General features: G+C 42.4%; 1 protein-coding gene across 3 annotated transcripts in view; it reads right to left on the minus strand.

Annotated features, from left to right (window-relative positions):
• Positions 1-17,814, minus strand: part of ROR2 (receptor tyrosine kinase like orphan receptor 2) — a 107,378-nt gene that overhangs the window by 45,585 nt on the left and 43,979 nt on the right. The window contains exon 1 of one of the 3 annotated variants that reach the window (XM_039366512.1): positions 11,077-11,145. The exons of the other annotated variants lie outside the window; for them this stretch is intronic. The gene's annotated coding sequence lies outside the window, so the exon portion shown is untranslated. Of the gene's footprint in view, positions 1-11,076; positions 11,146-17,814 lie in introns of those variants that run through there. 3 annotated transcript variants of the gene reach the window in all.

Here is a 17,814-nt window from a genome sequence, read left to right on the forward strand (position 1 = left end):
GAGTGTGGATTATCCATCTCCGTGCTGAGAAACGGTGTTCAGGTAAGACAACGTCCCTTCTCCAGCACTGGAGATGGATAATCCACTAATGGGACATACCAAAGCCCACTGTCCTTATGGGGGGGAAGCAGGCAAGTTTGGACCCGTGCCGCTAGGCACCACTTGTTGGAGGACTCTCCTGCCAAAGGATGCCTCGGCGGAAGTGTACCTGTCCCATTTGTAGTGCCGTGTGAAGGGAACAGGGAAGACCATGTGGCTGCCTTACACACTTCCTCGATGGAAGCCTACATGGCCCAGGCGGCCGAGGTAGCCACACTGCATGTAGAGTGAGCCGTGACCCAGGGAGGAACTGGCAAGGAATTGGACTGGTATGCCCCCGCAATGCAAGCTCTTATCCAACGACTGATCGTGGAGGCCGAGACCTTCTGGCCCCTGGAAGAAGGTAAAAAGGAGACAAAAAGGGCCTCAGCGCTTTGGAAGGGGGCCGTCCGTTTAATGTAGTAACAGAGAGCCCGTCGGACATCCAGAGAATGCCATCGCCGTTCCAGTTCATGGGACGGATTAGGGCAGAAATTGGGAAGGATGATGTCCTGGGTCCTATGAAAAATAGAGTTAACTTTGGGAATGAAGGTGGGGTCTAAGCGGAGAGTGACCCGATCCCGGTGGAAGATACACAGGTCCTCTCTGACTGAGAGGGCCGCCATCTCCGAGATACACCGGGCCGAAGTAATGGCCACTAAGAAGGCGAGCTTGAGGGATAAGGACCTCATGTCACACGAACTGAGGGGCTCAAAGGGAGCCCTGGTAAGGGCCTGAAAGACCCTAGGTAATTCCTATGTGGGATACCTGTGGACCACAAGTGGCTTGGTATTTGTAGCTCCCTTGAGGAAGGAGCGGATCAAGGGGTGTTGCCCCAGGGAAGTAACCGTGTTGCAAGAGAGCAGGGTAGAAAGGGCCGCCACCTGCCTATGCAAGGTATTAGATGCCAATCCCTTATTCAGTCCCTGCAGCAAATAGTCTAGAATGTCTGGGACGGTCAATCTCGATAGGAGTATTTGACGAGTGGAACAGCGACAAAAGTTCTGCCATGTGGCCTCGTAGATGCGGTTCATCGCCGGTCTACAGGATGCCTGAATTACATCAATGACCCCTGGGAAACAGGACTCCTGGACCAGGATCCTGCGTTCAAGTGCCAAACGGCTAACTGGAGCCATTAAGGGTCTGGGTGAGTCAGGTCCCCCTGGACCAGAGATACCCTGTCTGGAGGGATTTTCCAAGGACGCGATTGGGAAAGACCGACGAGGTCGGCGAACCAAGGTCTCCGCAGCCAGTAAGGGGCTCCCAGGAGGACCTCTGCCCTCTCCTGTAGGAGCTTGCGGATGACCACTGGGAGGAGGGGAAGGGAGGGAAAGGCACAGAGTAGGCTGTCTGGCCATGGGGTCCGGAGGGCATCTGCTCCCTCTGCCCCCTGAACTGGGAACCGTGAAAGGAACCATGGGAGCTGTGCATTTGCCCTGGAGGCAAACAGGTCTATGATGGGTAGACCGAACCTGTGAGTGATTTCCTTGAATAGCCTTGGGTGCAGATGCCATTCCGAGTGGTTCACAGTTGACCTGCTCAGGAAGTCTGCCCTGTTGTTTGCCTCCCCCAAGATGTGTTCTGCCCTGAGCGAGGTGAGGCTGGCCTCTGCCCAGGAACCCAGCTGCTGGGCCTCAGCCTGGAGCGCCCGGGACCGGGTGCCCCCCTGCCTATTCACATGGGACTTTGTCACCACGTTGTCCGTAAGGACGAGTACATGCTGTTTCGCTATGATGCGGCAAAAGTGGCGGAGGACAAGGTATATGGCTCTGAGTTCCAGCCAGTTGATGCTGTGTCTCAGATCCGCCCAAGACCACCTCCCTTGGACCCATTGAGACTGATAGTGCGCTCCCCAGCCGAACAGACTGGCTGTCGTGACCATGATCCGCCTGGGCTCCTTGAAAAGAAAACCTGTGGTCATGGCTGGAGAGAGCCACCATCTGAGGGAACATAAGATGTGTGGCGGAATCCTTACCTCTCGGGGTGGAAGTGCTTGTTCCCTGCTTTTGATAGGGGAGCAGACACCACTGGATGGGCCGTGAGTGTAACCTGGCCCAGGGCACGATCGAGATGCACGAAATCATCTTTCCCAGGAGCTTGGAGAGGCCGGAAGGGGACAGGGCCTTCTCTCTACAGACCTTGAGAACTAGGTCCCATATGCTGTGTTCTTGAGACAGATAAACCCGACATTCTACCGTGTCTATGATGGCTCCTAGGTGGAGCAATCTGGTCGCTGGGACTGTCTGGCTTTTCTTGAAGTTGACTGAAAAGCCGTGGCTCTGCAAGACTCCGATCACCAGTCTCAGCTCTGTCAGAGCCCTCTGTGGGGAGGACGACTATATTAAGATGTCGTCCAGGTAGCATTGCACCTGAACTGGCATCAATCTCAGGTGAGCTGCAAGAACTGCCAGGACCTTGGAAAAGACCTTTGGAGCCGACGACAGGCCGAATGGCAGTGCCCTGTACTGGTAATGTTGTCCCATGTAGCTGAATCTGAGAAACCGGTAGTGGCCGGGGCTGATGGGGATGTGGAAGTATGCCTCTGTGAGGTCCACTGAGGTGAGAAAGTCCCCTTTTCGGATGCCGCCTAGGATGGACTGCAGTGTCTACATTTTGAACCTTCGGTATGCCAAATAAAGGTTCAGACGTTTTAGGTCTAAGATTGCCCTCCATCCTCCCGAGGTCTTGGGGACTACGAAGAGGATGGAGTAGAATCCGTGCTCCTGACGGGCCGCAGGTACCAGTTCTATGGCTCTGATGTCTAGTAAGTGACGAATGGCCTCCTGCATGAGATCTCTTCTTGTGGGCTTCTTTGATAGGGGGCAAGCAATGAGCCTTTTTGGTGGTCTGGATATGAATTCCAGAGACAGGCCATGGCAAATGGTGTCCAGGACCCAGGTGTGTTTGGTGATGGCCTCCCTCTGAGTAACAAAGAGGGAGTCTTCCCCCTATGGGAGACTCCACTGAGAGGTCACTTCTTACAGAAGGGGCCATTTGGGCTGGAATTGCTGCTTGTGGCTGGTCTGTCAGCCTGCCGGTCCTGTCTGGGGGTGAAGGGCTGAGGTGATTGCATGACTGTTGGGGTAGTGGCTGCCCGAAAGGTCTGTCTATGATTATAAGGGGTAGTACGCCTATCGGATCATTTAGTGATATGGGTCAAAATCTTCTTTTTATCCTTGTTCTCTGACAGTATGGGGCTAAGGCATCCCCAAAAAATTTACCGCCCTGGTATGGAGCTGCTGCCAGACGCCATTTGGACTTGGCATCTGCCTGACAATGTCTTAGCCATAGCATGCGGCAGGCTGTCACATTGGATGCCAAGGATCTGGAAGAGAACCGAGCAGCGTGCAAGGTCACATTGGAAGCTTATTCCATTGCGGCCACTAGCTTGCTCAGGTTCTGATGTGTGCGAACATCGTCCGCAGGGATCCTGGCCTGCAGTTGACACAGCCAGATGAGGGCGGACCTGGTGAAAAAGGACGCTGATGTGGACACCCTGATGGACCATGCCGCCACCTGGTGTGACCTCCTAAAGGTCATTTCTGCTCTGCGTTCCTCAGATTTTAGGGCCTCCGCCATATCCCCCGAAATAGCAGAGGGGGAGAATAGGTGAGCCAGGGGCTCATCCAACATGGGTACATTCAGCGCCTCCTCTAACTCTGAGGCCACACTAAACAACTTCTTATCATTACCATCTGGAAGGGGGAAGGTACCCGGGGAAGCCCATTGTTTCTTAACTGCATTGAGGAACAAGGCTGGACATGGAACATGATGTTGGGTGACCACCGGTTCAATGAAGATGGGGTCCGCCTCCAGATCCATTGTGGTAGTTGCTGGGGCGGGCTGACTGGGTTCCCTATGTGGTACCGAGCTAACCTTGCGAAGCAGAGGAAGGAAAAGCAATGGATTAAATAGCCCTCCGAATGGGGGCGGATCCAGAATCGCTTCCTCCTCTGACCATGAGGTGTCGAGAGCCTCATCCTGCTCCAGGGTCATTGAGACCCCGCTTAAAGAAGAATGAGAGGGAGAAGGAGGGTCCCGAGAACAGTGAGGTACCGGATGCGAAAGAGGAGCGGAGAGCAATGATTCCGCTCTGGGCACCGATGGAGTCCTGGCCATAAGGCCCGCTCCACTGCCTGGGCTATCAAGGCCTGGATCCTATCATCCAGGAATGAGAGGGTGAGTTCCTCCCCTCTAAGCCCCGCTGCTGTGGGTGTAAAGGTGGCCTCCCGGATCTGTGGGACCCGTGGAGTATGGGGGGACCTGAAGTCCTGCACCTCAGGTATCTCCTTGACCTGGTCATATGAAGTGGCGGGTTCTGCTGGTGCCCAGATCTCCTGAGGAGAAATAGCAAGACCCAGAAGTAGATCAAAAAAGGTGGACTCTGTCTGAGCAGACTCAGCCCTGGCCTGTCTTTGAGCTTCTTCAAACTCTTTTTCCAATGCCTGGTATCTCCTGCTGGCCTGTCTTTCAGCCAATTTGGAGGTTTTCCCCCCAGAAGCAGCCTTAGGCCTGACCTTGGCTGCGATCCCACCAGCGGCCTCTTGGGAAGGAGATCTGTACCTTTTCTGGACTGAGGAGGAAGGAGAGGCGGCCCTGGACTGGGAAGCCGTGTTATCCTCCATGCTGGTATGAAATCTTCAGGTGCGCGAGAGTGCGCACCTGGGAAAGGGATCAATTGGCTGATAAGGTTGTAGGGCAAAGGCTGGACTTAGGCTGCCCTACCATCACCACCCCAGCCACTGAACCAGTGGTATCCAAAAAGGCCCCGGCTCTACTTGCAGTCGCTCTTGCTTCCACCTGAGGTGGACTGCAGCCTGCTAGTGGGCCTGCTATGTTGCCAGGCCAACAAAATGAAAGGTGGCAACAGCACAGTGTCAGAGGTTAAGACTACTGCAGTGGTTAGCAAGCCCAAGGTGACCAGGGTTTGAGACACCAGGAAGCCCAATAGAGAACTCTTGAATCTATGCCAAGGATAGCAGGAAAAAATCCAATTGCCACGAGGGGATTTTTCAGGATAACCTGAGACAATTCCCCCCCACCCCCAGGTTCCTTGGCTGTTAAAATCAGGGAGGGGCCCTTGATAAAGGAGGCCTCAGTGAGGCCTTATTCGTTCTTGGGCTAGGCCAAAGCTTCCAAGATGGTAGCCTCAGGCTGCAGGGCCCCTGTCCTGATCTAGGCCTTCAATGAGGAAAAACACCCCGAGGCTGAGAAGCTAAAGGTCAAGAAGCTTAAATGAATTTAAGAACTGGTGAAATGGGTGGAAAAGTCCTTTTTCCACCACCACCACCACCCCTTGTAGTCAGCAAGCCTTTAGGAGGCTACGCAGTCGCCAAAATGGCAACCACGATTCAGGCCGATCACCCTCTCTGGCTCCAAAGCATGTAGGATTCACCCGGCCTGCTGGACTCTTCCCAGAGGAATCAGAGCTGAAGAAGGCCTTCTCAGCTGATTGTCAGTGTTCCGACAACCCCGCCGCCACCAGAAGGGCTGAAAGACACCTCGAGGCAGTCCGAGGCCCCTGCGGCTTCCACATGCTGATCTGGCCCTCTAAGGCTGTCGGAATTGCAGCCGCATGCTCCAACGCCAGAGGCGAGTCGTCAGCACAGCATCCAAACCACGCCAGTCAATCTGAGGTCCCTATGACCTCCGCAAGCCGATCCGGGCTCTTGAAGGCTGTCGGAGCTGCCGCCACAAGCTCCGACGCCAGGGAGGTAGGAGGGAGTTAGAGGGGAAGGAAGGGAAAGAAGTCTCCCTTTCCTAACGTGGGGGGAGGGGGGGAGCCCAAACAGAATCCTCCGTTTGAATAAGACAACCTGAGTCCTAGTGGGAATCAGCAATTTAAGTCCTCTAGAGGAGCATTGATCCCAACACTGCTCAGGGGACTCAAAGGGAAGAAAAAGTTAGTAAACCAACAATCTAAGGATAATCCACTAATGGGTATCTACCTGTCTGTGAGCCAAACCTGCACGTCTGTCCAGGGAAAGATCAAGTCGAAAACTGGGGCAAACAGGCCCAGGACAGGCGTGGCAAGTTTGGCTGACTTGATCTGATTGGGCAGGAGGATTAAGTTAACCCATTAGTGAATTATCCATCTCCAGTGCTGGAGAATAATTAATTCAAAACTTTCTTTCTCTTTCTTCCTTCCTTTCCTTCCTTCCTTTTCTTTCTTCCCTTCCTTCTTTCTCTCTTTCTCTCTCTCCCTCCCCTCCCTCCCTCCCTTCTTGAATGTTAACACTTATCTTTCTGCTTGCCTTAGAAATTCTGAGCGAGAAAGTGACTATTATAGTCTAGATTCAGGAAGAAACTGCCTAATCTGAATCTGTGGAACAGTCAGCAGGCCTCCTTCCAGTTCCTGGTGGTGCCAGTAGCATAAGTTAAAAAAGAGTTTACATGCAATGTCTGCAATGGGGAATTGCAGACAAAATTGAGCCCAAAATTTATATTGCTAAGCAAGACATTTGTTAAGTGAGTTTTACAACCTTTCTTGCCGCAGTTAAGTGAATCACTGCAGTTGAGATAGTAACACGGTTGTAAATTTATGACACTGCAACTGTCATAAATATGAACCGGTTGCCAAGCATCTAAATTTTGATCGCATGAACATGGGGATGCTGCAATGGTTGTTAAGTGTGAAAATCAGTTATAAGTCACCTTTTGCAGTGCTGTTATTTGAATAGTCACTAAACAAATGGCTGTACCTGTAGAGGCTACCTGTAAATGTGGAAATTACTTCCTCATTTACATCAGCATGCCACTCAGAAAGGGGAGAGCAGCACCAAATGTGTTAGGATTGAACATTCAAGGATAGCCCCTGGACAGGACTCTTACATTCACACAATGTCTGTAATGAAGCCAAGTCCAGAGACAATATGACAGACATTCATTTAATAACTCCGCAAATAAGAATGAATTAGATATATGGATGAAATGGAAAATGTGCATAGAGCACATTCAATGTAGCTTGTAAATTTGAATAGACTACTCCAGAAAAATTATGATACAGCTGAACGGAGCCTCAGAACTACTGAATGTTTCAAGTTTCAGCTGAGAAAAATTCGCAAGGAGAGGGGACTTGCTGGACAAGTAGGTGTGCACCTAACCCTTTTTCTTCCCTTTCTCATATAGCCCAATCTTCTTGCATCTTCATTCTCCTTTCTGTAGATGCATACCAACACCACTGCCCTTTTTCCTTGGGTTAAGACCAGACATGCCTTTCAATTTGGACACCACCAACATAGACTGTGTGTTCATAAACTAAAAACGTTCTGCATATCTCTAGAATTAACTTTTGCATATATGTTTGGAAAGAAATTTATTCTGAGACTGTTGGCATTTCACAACATAAATAATGCTTTTTGTGATGAAAACTGATGTAATCACAATAACCAATCTTCTAATCAAAAAAATATATTCACTACTGCTTGTCCTAAAGTGACAATAGTTTCTTACACTGCGTAAAATGAAACAGTTCCAATGTAGAATGTTGTAGGTTTCAAAAATCAATCCGGGGTACCTCTAAAACAGGCTGAGAAAAACTCTTGCCTAAAAATCTGGAGAATTACTGTCAGTCAGTATCATCATCATCATCATCATCATCATCTTCATCATTCTAGCCAAAGTCTATCCACTGCAGGATGAAGGCCTCTTCTGCATGTTTCTAACCAATATGGTCTTGAGCTTTCTCTTGCCAAATGGGCCTTGCTGATGTCATAGATCCATCTTGTTTTAGGTCTCTTTTGTGGATGCTTTTTTATCAAGTGGAATCCATTCTATGACTGTCTTAGTCCACCTGCTATCAGTTCCTCTTGCTATGTGACCAGCCCATTTCCATTTCAATTCTTTTACTGTTTTGATGATATTGTATACCAATCAATATATGGTAAGCAATATTGAGTTACATGGACTAGCACTATAACTCAATATAAGCAACTTTCCTTTCCTTTCTTTTTATATCCTAAAAGTTCAGAAGACAGCAGTTTAAAACACATTTTTTTAAACCCAACTGTACTAATTTCTTTTTAAAATGCTTAAAAATAGAGAGGGGGATAATGTTCCTATTTGAGCAGCCTTTTTCTTGAAAAACAAAGTCAACAGTCTTCATGAGCCTTTTAACAAAATGTCATGCATCTCTGTAAAATGACGAAGTGTCAAGCAACAACATGGGCAGTAGTGCCCATGGGAAGGGCAAGGGAAAGATAGAATACAAAAGTAGCACTATGGCATAATGTTGCAAGCCCAATTCTTTATAACATAAACATTCTTTATAACCATATGCATCTACAAAATGGGCAGAGCCATATTGAGTTTATATGAAGCCAAGATACAAGAGTCTATGTTTTCACAATAGTTCTATAAACTACACTGAGTTTATTTTACAAATGCAGTCACTTAGATTCACTTCATTTTGATTCCAATATGGAAATGTATCATATGGAAGTGTTCTCAATCAATACACATGTAGCTGTTTCCACCCCCATCCCCCCAGCATTAATTTCATAACTGGGCCCCTGGAGCAATGAAGAATATTATTACCCTACTGAATTTCTTTTAACTCATTATTCTGGCCAAGATGGGACAGAAGTCCTGACTATGGAAGTAATGCTTTTTGAGATATATAATGTATAATGAGTAATGTATAAACCAGATGCAAGAGAAACCAACTTCCAGATAAAAGAACCCCCTCCCTGAATCCATTATATATTATCTTGGATATCAGTAGGAAGATATAACTAAAAATACATTAGTAGAAATCATGTGTCCCTAATATCTTGAAGATCAATAAATATATTGTTAAAATTGCATAAAATAAATATGGCACTGCAAAATGGTGGGTTTTTTTACAAATAATGGTTATCAAAATATAGCCTTTAACATCTAAACCACCATCATAAACATAGCCTTTGTTTAACAATTTTGATTATATAGGGGTGATACCATAACTACGCTCTCTTCAAACTTTTTGAAGGACCAGAAGTTAACTGACACATTACAATTTCAAAAAGAAAATCAGACATATATATTGCGTCAGATTATAAGAGTGGTTACTTTAGAAATCCTATTTTTCTTTCTATAATTATTCCCAGGTGTTTTCAATTGGGTATAGGGCTCTCATCTGATTAGGAATGGTCTTTGTAGATCATCTGCTTTATGAGATTTAATACGGTATGGTGAATTACCTTCTAGCCTTTTCAGATCTTTCTTGGTATAAACTTGAAGAAAAGAGTGATATTTAGAATAAGAAACAGCATACATGGAGAATTTGAAATAAAGAATTTCACTGCTTTCAAAATTACTTCTATTTGTTCAGAATTCTCTGATTGTAAGTCCCATTATCCATAAAACTGTAACATCACTTGAGGTTGGGAATGTGGCAACTATAGTATAACATGTTCAGAGATGCCAGCAGAGGATTTAGTGGACTTGCAATATCTTATACTTACAATCCCTTTTTAAAATCCTGCCTTTATTATTTTTTATAAATAACTCAAGGCAGCAAATATAGCTTCCACCTCCTATTTTCTCCCCACAACCCTGTGAAATGTGTTGGGCTGAGAGAGAGAGAGAGAGAGAGAGAGAGAGAGAGAGAGAGAGAGAGAGAGAGAGAGAAACTGGCCAAATCATCCAGCTGGTTTTCATTTCTAAGGTGAGACTATTTTGTTATTGTTCCCTTGTTATTTGTTATTGTTTTTGTTCTATTGCTATTGTTCTATTATTTTTTGTTATAGTTCTGTGTATATCTGCTTCTCTTTTCAACTATATAGGAAATGGCAGATAAAAAGCACACTAAATTCCACAGAGATAAAATTATCTTCTATTCATACGGAGGAATGGAAAATATAGCATAAGAGATGAAATCTGTAATTATGTTTGCCTTTAATATAATTAATCTTTCTGAAAGAATTTATAAATTTTTAGGATTACAGTATATGATCAACAATTAAAAAGTACTTTTTCATTGCAGATCTTAATTTGTATAATAAAATTTGCAATAAAGCTTTGCTGCAAATTATAATGCAGTAAATTGAAATGTAAAAATAGAAGACATATAAAAGGTTTATACCATTGTTTTATTTTGGTTTAACAAACCATAGATGCTGTGAAATGCCTTGGGAAATAATTGCAAAGACAAAGCAGCCATTCTGTGACTTTATTACTTACCCTGATATAAAGGAAAAACAACTTACATTCAATTAAAGATTATTCTGTCTAAAAGCTAGTCCAGCTGTCGGTAAAGTGCTAGCAAGCATAGCCCTAGAAAACAGTGACTATTTAAATGGGTGCAATGAGGGAAATGTTTTTAACTACCAGGTGTCTTAATCACCAAAGGCAATGTGGTATCACTAGGCAAAGACTTGGGAGCAAAACGCAAGTTCCTACATAACAGAAACATGAGGAGAATCTTCAAATAAAATCGATGAGCAAAGTAAATCATAACTGCCATTAAAAGGAGACAGGGAAAGAGAGCCTAAAATTACCTAGCTGGCAATGGTCTCCTCTACATGGAGAAAATTAGCATCTAAAATATCCTTGCTCTGGAAGACAGGATGCACTGCAGCATCCTAGACTATAATTACATTAATTACATCTAAGATTCATTCAACTTGTTATCCAGCCAAAAAGAAGAGCTAGGCAAGTATCTCCCATATATGGACTTATTCCAAAGCATTTGGATATAAGATTTTTTTAAAAAAAAAATGTTGATATGAATGCCCATCTAAATTTGACAATATATTAATGGAAAACTGTTGCCAATTTAGAATGAAACAGAACTTTAAAACCCTCACTGAAGTGTCAAGGGACTTAATCTGCTTCTGATCTTATTGAGCATCATGTAAATCTGCTCCTGATCTTATTGAACATCAAGTTCCTTGGTGATGTTTGGATAACATTTTTGAAAAAAACCACTAAGCTTTTAATTACTTCTGACCTTTAGTTGAGATACTGTCCCCTCCTCACCATGTAACAGCTAACCTGGTGCTATTATTGCAAACTCACCCCACAATGGCAGATTAACAGGAGGCAGCTCACATTGCAGACATTCTTCTTCTTTATTATAAAATAAAGGAGTTCCTGATTTTGAGAAGGGGAAAGAAAAAAACCAGCAAAATCCACAGTTAAGATATTAAGCCACAACTGTCTCTTGTAAATGCAGATTAAATTTCAAAAAAGCACCACTGCAGAAAGTTTATTGAAAGTACAACTTTTGATGATAGACATGCACATATTAAAATTTGTATCTAAAAACTTTTATTTTCCTACAATATTTTGGGTATTAAGAGTTCTATCATCTGAAACTTCCAATTGCTGAAACATTTATACCAACTTTCCATTAATCTCTTTATTGTTTGATTTGATTTTTTAGATTTAATTGCTGTCTTTATTCTTGGAGCTCGGAAAGGCATATATAATGCTCTCTCCTGTTTTTTCCTCACAATTTCAGTCCTGTGAGGTAAATTAGATTGAGAGAGAGTGATTGGTCCAATAAGTCCTTGCTATGTCCTTAGGCTATGTAAACACCAAATTGAAGAGTATCATCTTATAGTTAATTACATGTAAGACATTTGCTCATTGGTGCCCTCTTTATTCTATTATGCTCTCCCCACAGAGGTTTGTGAAGCACCTATCATCACAACTTTTAGCTGCTTGCTGGAAAAAAGTGGTTCCAGGAAATTATAGGCTAATCAGCTTGACATCAATATCAGGAAAATCTTGGAAAAGATCAAACAAATGGTAGATTTGTCAGCTCCTAGAAAGGAACAAGGCAATCACTAGAAGCCAGCATGTGTTTGTTAAAAACACATCATGCCAGATAAATCTTATTTGCCTTTTTTGATAAAGTTGAATATATTAGTGTATCAGGAAAATGCTGTGGACATAGTATACTGGGACTTCAGTAAGGCACTTAACAAAGTAGACCATAGACTACTTTTGATAAGATAGAAAAATCAGTACCGAGTTATGTATCAGTCCATTTTAAAGAAAAAGAAGAACGCTATGGCAGAAAAATAGAATATCCTGGAGCTAGATCACTTCAAAATGGAATATTTTGCATCACGAATTATTTACATTCTTTTCTAGATTTTAAATTAAATTGTTTACAGTACCTTGATTTTGTACCTGAAATGGCATTTCTTGTTTAAAGGGAAGATCAATTCAACTGAGCTTTTTTATAACTTATCTTGGTTTATAAAATAAGTTTATCCATACCCATGTATGAATGAAACAATATAAGTTTTGTAATTCAACTGTAAAATATTTGTTAGAAAATTGCTATTATTCTATTTAATTGCTGGGACTAACTCGGTGAACTTAGTTGAATTCCATATTTTAGGTTGAACAAGGCAAATAGAGTGACCATTTTAAGTCTGCTTTTGGTTTTCAGAGTCACTAAATCTTGGTCAGAAGAAACATTGATGGTGAAAGATTGTCTACAGTATAGACAATGTTCTCATTCTCTCACTAAGCAAGTTCTTTTTGAATTCAAACAGCTAGCTGGCTTAATTTAGTAAGATCTGCTTTATAACAAAGACCAGATAATTAATTTTTTACATCAGGGTCAAACAACTTGCAATTCCGTCCTGATTTTTGCAATCTTCAGAACTACTCAGTGTTATGCAAATTGCCAATTTTTAACTGCCATGATTTTTTTGTATTTTTTTCATAGCAAAATAAGCAGGTAACATTTCCTTCCTTTCATATAGAACATTATGTGTTTGGTAGGATTAATACAATTCACAATCTCAGTTCTATATCTTATTTGATACTATACAATGTCTCCATAAACCAGAGAGAGAGAGAGAGAGAGAGAGAGAGAGAGAGAGAGAGAGAGAGAGAGAGAGAGAGAGCGCTAACCTTTTCAACTCTAAATATATTATCTGTGCCTTTTTTCCTGTTAACCTAATAAAACAACATTGTTCTTCTCTTTGATCCATGCTAAAGTGCCTCTTCTCTGCCGAAGTTTTATCCCTCCTGTTTAACAAAGATTCTATTTGTTCTGACTTCTCTAGCTAATTTTTCTTGTCTTCACTATCTTCTCCAACACACTTCCTCCTATACAACCAAATTACCTTATTTCATGTATCCACTTGTCTCATGAGCCTACTCCAACTTTTGAATGCCATTTAACATGCCTTTATCCACCCTTTCACTCTTTTATCATCCACCATTTCCTCTACCCTGAAACCAAAACATAACCTCTGTTTTCTCTATTCCGAAAAGAAGTCGGATCCTGCTTCACCAATTTCTTCCAGTTTTGTTAGTTCTTCTGCAGCTTTCGGAGATCTGCTACTTACTTTAGTTGCCTAAACTTGGAAGCCAACTATTTTTGCCTTATTTCAATTTAACTCTCACCTCTTGCATGCCACTACAACTGTAATTACAAAAATTACTGATTCATCTCCTTTACAAACAAACATAAGCGGTATTCCCTATTCTTTAAAAAAAAAAAAACATTCTGCCATACACACAGCCAATTTATTTCCTATTTAATGCTCTTTATATCTTAAGTCTTCATTTCTGCTTTCAGAACCTGATTCTTTTCCTTACACTTCTGCCAGCACATAGAAATGTACAAAACACATAGTATAAAATACCCATGTAAATTATGAATATAAATATTAATAAAATAAAAATAAAATCAATAAAAATAAAATCCCAAAGCAAAACAACATTTAACATTTATTGATTCAATTTTTTAAACTGCCTAACATCTGAATTTCTCTGGGCAGTTTATAACAAAGCATATGCAATAAATAAAATAAAATACATAAAAAAGACATCATACATCTTAAGTATGATATAACCAGGTGATCAACAAAACCATAAACATCATACATTAAAATTGCAGTTAAAATACAATTTAAAAGTCAGAACCAATAAAGAATATTTGGTGCCTAAATTATGCTAATATACATGCCTTTCTGAGGAGAATGGGGTATCACTATAGAAATGGGTGATCACTATTAATGGGGTATCACTACAGAAAAGTTTCTTCCTTACAGAAACCTAGCTTCACCCAACTTTGGTGTGTGGGAAGAGGGAATCTGGAGGAGGACTTAAAAGGTCAAAATCAGCATTTTGAATTAGAACACGAATGGACTGGCAAATAATATAAATGTGAAACTACTAACATAACAGTAATAACATTAAAGATAACTACAATAGGGACTCCACATGGACCATAACTCCAGGTTTGGGAGCAGAGCCGGTCTTAAGGGACTTCTGCAGGGACTTAAGGGACATCTGGAGAATGGAACCATATGTATCAGTAAGTATTTCAATATTAATAAGTATTTCAGTAAGGCATTTGACAAAGTAGACCACAACTTACTTCTTAGTAAGTTAGAAAAAATGTGGGATACACAGTATCACCACCAGACCTATTTTTAACTGGCTGACAAATAGCACTCAACATGCAGTCCTCAATGGAACTAAACCTACATGGAAGGAATTACACAAATAACATAAATTGACACAAATGTCAAATTATATAAGTTGTTGTTACAGCTTTGGAATCAACAAATTCCAACTATTAAAAAACTGCTGATACTGGATTATATTGGAATAATAGCCCTCCCCTTGACATGGTTGTGGGGTTTGTGCACACTCTGAAGAAGAAGAGAGCTAGGCCAGAGCTTCAAATATATTGGACAGGTCTCATCAGAAGGGCCATACAAAGAGTGCCTCTCCCATAAACAATATGGTGAGATATAATTTACAGAAGCACATACAAACATCAGCAAGGACTGTGCTAGATGTTTCTCAAACATCAATTGCAGAAGGCCACACTGCTTAGATCTGCACATATACTTCACCAATACTACTGGCAAGGAAATACTGAGAAAGGTAAGATGAAGTAGACTTTGAATAATTCAGTTTCAATTTCATGATTTCCCTCCCCCCAAATCTGCCATTATATAGCTTTTTAATATTTGACACCAGGAAATACTACCCAAATGTATATGCACTCTCTCTCTCTCTCTCTCTCTCTCTCTCTCTCTCTCTCTTTTCTCTCTCTCTCTCTCTCGTTCATACACACAAAGAAAAAGAAAAAGTAGTAACATATGTACATACGTACATACATATACATGTGATTCAAGAAAAGACTATTTTAATAGAACATGTAGATGATCTTAGGGGATGAGGGAAAAATATGATAATTTGGAAACAAACAGACAAGAGAAGGGGGATTTCCCCAAGGGCTTAACAGTCAGAGAAGGAAACTTAGAAACACTGCCCTAATTGATCAGATGGTCAAAAGTGGCCGCAACAAGTTCAGACTTCCAGACTTGCAACATTGTGTTAATGTAGCCTTATAATAAAGTAGATTTAGTTTATCTACTTGTGTTTCCTGTCTGCCTGACCTGGAAGGATTGAGAGTTATACATAGAAAGAGATTGCACTGAATGTTTTTATTGCACATATCAATTTTCCAAGGATTTTCAGCGGAATAGAACAATCCTCTAGATGCCAATTTCTTCATGCAATAAAGTTGAAAGATTATTAAACCCCAAAATAGCACTGGGGCTGGATCATTTGATAGCTTCTGCAGCTGTTTTCAGTTTGTTATGCTCAAAATACAAAATTTCCTAAGCTTTTTAGGAACAGGAACAATTGTTTGACTCCAGAAAGGACAATTATTTTGCAATGCCATTGCCATCATGAACATTGAAGACTATCAAAAGAAGATGCAGGATCTCTTAGCTCCAATAACATACCAAAAAAAATTGCAATCGCACAACAAAAGTGCCACGGAAACCTTATTTATTTTATCAAGACTTCATCATTCTTACTCAATAAACACAGAAATCTACACAGGATGAAAGCTCTGCTACCCCAGCTATATGGGCTTCCCAAAATAGATAAGGAACAGGTTCCGTTATGTCCAGTGGTTAGCACCATCAACTCTCCCACATATCATGTTGCGAAATACCTGGCAACTCTCCTGCAATCATATATTGGACAAACATATACATATATCAGAGATCATTTCACTGAGAAGTTGAAAACACACAGGTCTTTGGTCTGGTCCAATAACAGTTTTGATATTTTATCCCTCTTTACTAGTTAGTATGCTACTTCCAATGAAATAATCAACTGTATGAATGGCAAATTTTCTCATGGAAAAAAATGGAAGAAAATGCACTTGGACATGGCATCCCTAAAACCATCACCATGGTTCTGGTAGTTAGATGACACTTTTGTCATCTGGAAATCACCTTGCATCCAAAGATGTCAGCCACACTTAGCAAAGAAATATCAGGAAATCTTTTGTCTACACTGCAGTCACTAAATCAACATTGCCCAACCTCTAAACAAGTGGTTCTCAATCTTTTTAATGCCGCGACCCCCAGCTGGTCGTAAGTCGAGGACTACCCAACCGGTCATAAGTCAAGGACTACCCAACCAGTTGTAAGTCGAGGACTTTCCCTGCCTGGGAGCGCCGCGCATGTGTGTTGTCGCCCCCTGCGCTGGCCGAGGCGTAGCTGGCAAGCGGCAGAGACGGAGAAGGCCAACCACCGGCTGGGCCATCAGCTGGCCCAGCCCAAGGGAGGTAAGGCACCTGTCGGGCCCCACGCATGCCAGCAACCCTCCCTGTGCCTGCCAGCCTCCCACCTCCCACCCCTGGCCCTTTTTACTTACATTTTTAGTAGTTGCTCAGAAGAGGGGGGTGGAAACTTCCAGACAGCTCACCTTCGCTGCAGACAACTTGCAGCACCGTTTGCAGAATGGGACTTTTGGCGAGCTCAGCAGGGCAGAGACAGCCTGGACAATTCCTATTGGCTTTTGAAAGCCAATAGAATTAGACTCTATTCAAAAGAGTCTATTCTATTGGCTTTCAAAAGCCAATAGAATAAAAGGGACTAGCACAGCTAAGGAAAAGGGGAAAAAATGGCGGACTGCGTTGTTTGGCGACCCCCGTGAAATGGTCGTTCGACCCCAAATGGGGTCGCGACCCACAGGTTGAGAACCGCTGCTCTAAACTATTTTTTTGCCTTTATGAAAAGAAGGCATATGAAATCTTTGTGAGCACAATAATGTTCAAAGATGAAATGTTAGCAATTACTATAGACACCATTGGTTATTCAGCAATTCATTGGTGTCCAGTAGCCTATTTCCTTAACTGTGGAATGGAATTATTTCCTCCAATGACATGCCTAGCAAAAGTGAGGAAATTTCTCTTGCAACAGGACAGCTGGATCCCACTCCCCATTAGTCTTTTGCAGAGGAGGACATAGTATGGAGGACAAATTACATTTGAAATAGTTTTATCTTCTTTATTTCCTCCCCCACTGTCTTTCTTTTCTACTCTTTCCCTGTCTGGCCTTTTTTTTTTCTATTCCTTTCTTTTTTTTCCCTATACTTAGTCTTGCTGTTATTGTTGTCTTTTTCCCATGCATGTCATAATAAAACAGAAGGAAGAAAGATACTCCAATACTTTATGATTAACCATAGAACTGCAGTGGTGGTTCTAATTTAAGCAATAGCAACATATGTGCTTACAAAGACAAAAAAAGTTAAGAGACCTGTGACTTTTTTTCTTTTCACTACTTCAGGGAAAAAGAAATAGTAGACGTTTGATAATTCTATGCTCATGTACAAAATGTCTGGATAAGAGTCTCAATTGTTGCATAACTTATATGACTAAGGTCAAATTCCTGTTGAATTTCTCCAGACTTCTTAGATCATTATAGCAGACCTAGAATGGAATAATGAGATTACCCAGCCACCAAA

Source organism: Crotalus tigris, unplaced genomic scaffold (genome assembly GCF_016545835.1).
Source record: "Crotalus tigris isolate CLP2741 ecotype Arizona unplaced genomic scaffold, ASM1654583v1 scf7180000020342.816771, whole genome shotgun sequence".
Taxonomy (NCBI): Eukaryota; Metazoa; Chordata; class Lepidosauria; order Squamata; family Viperidae; genus Crotalus; species Crotalus tigris.